Raw genomic sequence first — 6000 nt, forward strand, 5'->3', positions numbered from 1 at the left:
GCTGGTATTCACTACAAAATCAAAATGGCTTGATAATTGAGACTGTTTAGGTTTTGTGGGAATTTACATTTTTTTTTTTTTTCTATCATTGTAGGGTGATTGTGTCCACACACAGCTAAGACACATTTATATTCAAATGAAGATATTTTGCATCCAATGTCTCCTTTAAAATTAAAATATTATCATCTTATTCAATCTTAATCTTAATTCAATATCTGTGTTGAGTACTACTGTAAGGTTAACCCTGCCTGGTTTACATGTTTGAAAATGATTAACAGTTGAAAACATTAACATTTTTGGAAAGTAATCAAAAAGTAATCAAATGTAATCAGTTACATTACTTTAATAAAGTAATTGAAAAGTTACACTACTTATTACATTTTAAGTAGGGTAACTTGTAATCTGTAACCTATTACATTTCCAAAGTAATCTTCCCGGTTATTGTTTGATCTTTACATCTTCCCCAATCTTTTAACCGAAATATTATTAACAAAACGAATAAGACATGGCCTGTAGGCTACCTGAGTTGTAACACAAATAAATGAAAGACCTATGGATTTTCCCCTTACTGAAAAATAAATGCTTAGTTTTCGGTTAATTAAAACTCGCTAAACCTTTATTAACAAAACGACTAAGACTGATTACATCCGCGTTAAAACAAACTTGTTCCCCATTAAAACAAACGCTCAGTTTGCGGTCCATTATTACTTTAATGAAAAAAGAAAAGAAACTCACTTATAGGCTATTAAACATATATATATATATATATATATATATATATATATATATATATATATATATATATAAATTTGTATTATTATATATATATATTTTTTTTATTAACAAAATCTCTGTGCGTTTGCCGGAGCCGCTATGGTCCTATCAATCTTGCGCTGCGGCTCGTGCTGTATGAAGCAGATGCTTGTCTGCTGTCCAACTCAACTAGGCTACATTATTTATGTTAGGCGGCAGGCCTATTATAAAAATCGGTGGATGGCCGAGCACACCAGCACAAACCTTAAGAGTTATTTATTTATCTATCTACTTATTTATCAACATGTTACTAAGCGTCGAGGGCTGTGCACACTCATAATATAAATCCTGGCTAAATGCAACATTCCAGCATGATTAGCCTGCAGTAGCCTACAGTAAAATTTAAATCCACCCTCAGCCGATTTGCATTTACAGTAGGCTATTTGCAATGACCATCCCATGTCCAAAACTGAGTCTACTGTCTAATAAAAGTGCTCGAATTGAGGTACGCGGGCTCCCTCTAGTGGTACACAGAGGAATCACTGAATTAAATATAAATTAATGTTAAAACACTTTTAAAAGGTTTGCAAGGTTTCTAAATGATTCCTGTTAATTTTTTTTGATCAAGTACTGTACATTTTTTACTTTACATTTAAGTACAGTACAGTTTTTTTGTTTTACTTTTTAAGTACAGTACAGTTTTTATTTAACGTTTATGTACAGTGCATTTAATCATTTAAGTTTTTTATTTACCTATATGTAAGCACAGTGCAGTGTTAATGTTCAAACTGTATTTACAATGTGTAAAGTGGCCGACAATAATAAATATTCTTATTAGGAATAAAACAGCCTTGTTTTTGAACTGTGCATAGCTGTAGCTGAATAATTAGGCCTACTACGCTACTGTATTTTAATGTTGGTCATTATGGTGGTACTTGGAGAGCCAAATATTTTCTGAGGTGGTACTTGGTGTAAAAAGTTTGAGAAACACTGCTATAGGGGGTCCCTTTTTTAAAGAGGCTGGGGGTTGTTATGTTAGTGTTGCTATAGGCTATAGCATAATATCATTTATAAGAACAGGCTATTGAGTTCATCAACAATATATACAAAAAGATACATATTCAGTCAATGCAATGTTAGGCTATATAACAATGAGAGATAAGCTATTGTTCGTCTTTTTAATTGCTTACCCTAATTAATAGTTGATGTGATTTCCAAATACATTGAAATATCTAAAAAAAAAAAAAAAAGGTAGAAAACGGATAAACGACTTCAAAACTCGTTTTCCACTTGTGGGCGGTCATGACACGCCCCTTACCGCTGATTGGCCAACCAAATCTGAGCCCGTGACGTCATCCTCAGTTCGTTCAGCAAAATAATAGTCCTCTGCTGCTGTACGGGGCAGGTCCTAGATCGGGCTTTCTTCTGTGCAACCTAACGGGTTTCGCAGAAATATTTATTTCAGACATTTTAATCAGCACCCAGCCTGTTTTATTTAGCTGTGCACCTTGTTAAATCTGTATGGGGACGCTGCAGCTACCCATAGACTGCAGAACAAGAAATAGACGCAGGGGGTCCCCGAAATACTATATTTATCCACTGTGTCATAATTTTTGTATCTTACCTACATACATTGGAAACCTGCACTAAATTTTCATTATTAATTTTTTTTTAACATTTTATACATTTAGCCTACATTTAATCATTTAGCAGATACTTTGATCCAAAAATGGTTAACAAATGAGTGCTGTGACAAGTCTGTAATTATAACTGATCATTAATTAATTATTAGTCTATATGATTATTGCAAAGTCATCAAAACTGGCTCATGGCATCAAAACTCCCCAAAATGTCGAAAATGACAGCTGCACCATTGCTCAGATTGTAATTTTCATTAGTAAATGAAGATTAAATAATCAAATAAATTGCTACTGAATTTGACAATGATACTTTCCAGTGAGTTTATTTTCTACCCCCTTTTTTAAATTTTTTTTTTTTAGATATTTCAATGTATTTGGAAATCACATAAAATATTAATTAGGGCAAACAATTAAAAAGACGAACAATAGCTTATCTCTCGTTGTTATATAGCCTAACATTGCATTGACTGAATATGTATCTTTTTGTATAGGCTATATTATTGATGAATTCAAAAGCCTGTTCTTATAAATGATATTATGCTATAGCCTATAGCAACACTAACATAACAAACCCCAGCCTCTTTAAAAAAGGGACCCCCTATAGCAGTGGTTCTCAAACATTTTACACCAAGTACCACCTCAGAACATATTTGGCTCTCCAAGTACCACCATAATGACCAACATTAAAATACAGTAGCGTAGTAGGCCTAATTATTCAGCTACAGCTATGCACAGTTCAAAAACAAGGCTGTTTTATTCCTAATAAGAGTATTTATTATTGCCGGCCACTTTACACATTGTAAATACAGTTTGAACATTAACACTGCACTGTGCTTACATACAGGTAAATAAAAAACTTAAATGATTAAATTAAAATGTACTCTACATAAAAGTTAAATAAAAACTGTACTGTACTTACCGGTAAATGTAAAGTAAAAAATGTACAGTACTTGATAAAAAAAAATGTAACAGGCTTCATTTAGTAACCTTGCAAACAAGTGTTTTTAACATTAATTTATATTTAATTCAGTGATTCCTCTGCGTACCACTAAAGGGAGCCCGCGTACCACACTTTGAGAATCAGTGCCTATAGGATTTAACTCAATTCGAGCACTGTTTTAGACAGTACGCTCAGTTTTGGACATGGGATGGTCATTGCAAATAGCCTACTGTAAATGCAAATCGGCTGTGGGTGGATTTAATTTTTACTGTACTGTAGGTTAATCATAGCCGCGGGAATGTTGCATTTAGCCAGGATTTTTATATAATAGGCCTGCCGCCTAACATAAATAATGTAGCCTAGTTGAGTTGGACAGCAGACAAGCATCTGCTTCATACAGCACGAGCCGCAGCGCAAGATTGACAGGACCGTAGCGGCTCCGGCAAACGCACAGAGATTTTGTTAATATAAAAGATATATATTTATTTGTTTAATAGCCTATAAGTGAGTTTCTTTTTTTTCCGTTAAAGTAATAATGGACACAAACTGAACGTTTGTTTTAATGGGGAAAAAGTTTGTTTTAACGCGGATGTAATCAGTCTTAGTCGTTTTGTTAATAAAGGTTTAGCCAGTTTTGATGAACCACAAACTAAGCATTTATTTTTCAGTAAGGGGAAAATCCATAGGTCTTTCATTTATTTGTGTTACAACTCAGGTAGCCTACAGGCCATGTCTTATTCGTTTTGTTGATAATATTTCGATTAAAAGATGGGGGAAGATGTAAAGATCAAACATTAACGATAAATAAGAGCTACACATGCTGAACGTCATCGACATATTTTCTTGTTAAATGTGCAAGAGTGTATTTTGAACCATAACACTGGTGTTAATTAATATTTAGAAACAGGTTATTTTCTTTTCAAAGTAAAAATTTTTTAAAAGTCGATTTTCATTTTTTGGTTCACGGGTAGAAAATGGATAAACGACTTCAAAATTCGTTTTCCCCTTGTGGGCGGTCATGAGACGCCCCTTTCTGCCGATTGGTCAACCAAATCTGAACCGTGACGTCATCAGTCTTTCCTCTGTTCCATTCAAGAAAATAATAGTCCTCTGCTGCTATATCAGTATACCGATTCTTAAACTGTACGGGGCAGGTCCTAGATCGGGCTTTCTTCTGTGCAAACTAAGCGTTTTACAGAAATATTCATTTCAGAAATTTTAATCAGCACCCAGCCCGTTTTATTTAGCTGTGCAGAGTTAAATCAGTGTGAAGCTGCACTACCCATAGGTGCAGAGTGGATGAGAAGCACAGATAAAAAAAAAAAAGAGACCCCAACAGGTGTTGTATTGGAAATTAGTCACACCTTCATTCCACACAGAACCCCAATATAGAACAACAGATTTATTAGATTTAGGCTATAGGCTATATCTCTATGTATTCTTGATTGGCTTGACAAGGGTGTTTGTTTAGGCTAGTTCTTCATTTATTGAATGAGGAGTTTGTTATCCTTCAGTGACTTGTGTTCTAAATGAACGTAAACAAATTAAGCGCGTTATAAATGCCATTCCAAAAAGTTTTATAAATCTATTTATAAATCTATACAAAACTTTTGTTAACATGCCAGATGGATCATGCGAACTCTCATCACTTCTATTTAATGGTAACTACCTCAAAGCTTCCCCCCAAAAATTATTCGTTCTTGTTTGTCTATAGACTGCTTTCTTCTGTGTAGATATAAATTATATTATTTGCATCAGCTGGACATGGCAGGGTATGATATGACGCTGTTATAGCCTACCCTGCTCGCCCAGTAAGTTTGTTTGTTTAATTAAGTAAATAATTACTTAATTCATTTCAAAATAAATATTTTAAACACTAATACAAAAAGGAAAGAATGCAACTGGGTATAATAGGCCTATAACGTTCGCAAGAAACTGTCATTATGACAGTTGATTTTATTAAAATTGATTATGAGTGGTATCTCAAAATATGCGCTTGTGCGCGGCGCGAGCTGCTGCCCACTCTCACATAGGAATGCGAGATTTGCATCCGCTTCAAAAAAAAAATAAAAATAAAAAGAGAGCACTCTCTGCCATTAAATGGGCAAGTGCCAGCAGGATATTGTGTGTGTGTGTGTGTGTTTCGAAAAAAGAAGGTATCCTTTAGAACAGGTGAGTTGCCCTAGTTCACACAGTTGTTGTGTCAACATGTTGTTGTGCATATAGTCAAAATCCTTATCCAGTTGAAAAAATACTAAAGAATGAAAAAAGAAGCATTTAAGCCAAACAGTGACCTGATATATGTTGTACTGTTAATCTGTTCTCAAATCTGTGTTCAAGGATTTGAATGATATTGACATATATGTTACTGTAAATTGCATAACTGGAAATATATGTTTAATATATTTTCATTAAAAAAATAAATTCCAGTCCATTTTGCTATTAGTCATGTTTTTAGTGACACAAGTTAATTTTAAACATACATTTTCATACATTGTTCAAATAGTTCTCGATGTAATACAGATGTGCATTAACAATGCAAACTGATCATCATGCCAGTCACATGTCTGGTATTCATCTGGAACTAAACTAATCGGTCAAACCACCATTCACAGTGTTTCCTGTTTCTGTTTAGCATTTAGCATCCGGTTAATGAAACAAGGGTGT

Source organism: Onychostoma macrolepis, chromosome 18 (genome assembly GCF_012432095.1).
Source record: "Onychostoma macrolepis isolate SWU-2019 chromosome 18, ASM1243209v1, whole genome shotgun sequence".
In the NCBI taxonomy this organism is placed as follows: Eukaryota; Metazoa; Chordata; class Actinopteri; order Cypriniformes; family Cyprinidae; genus Onychostoma; species Onychostoma macrolepis.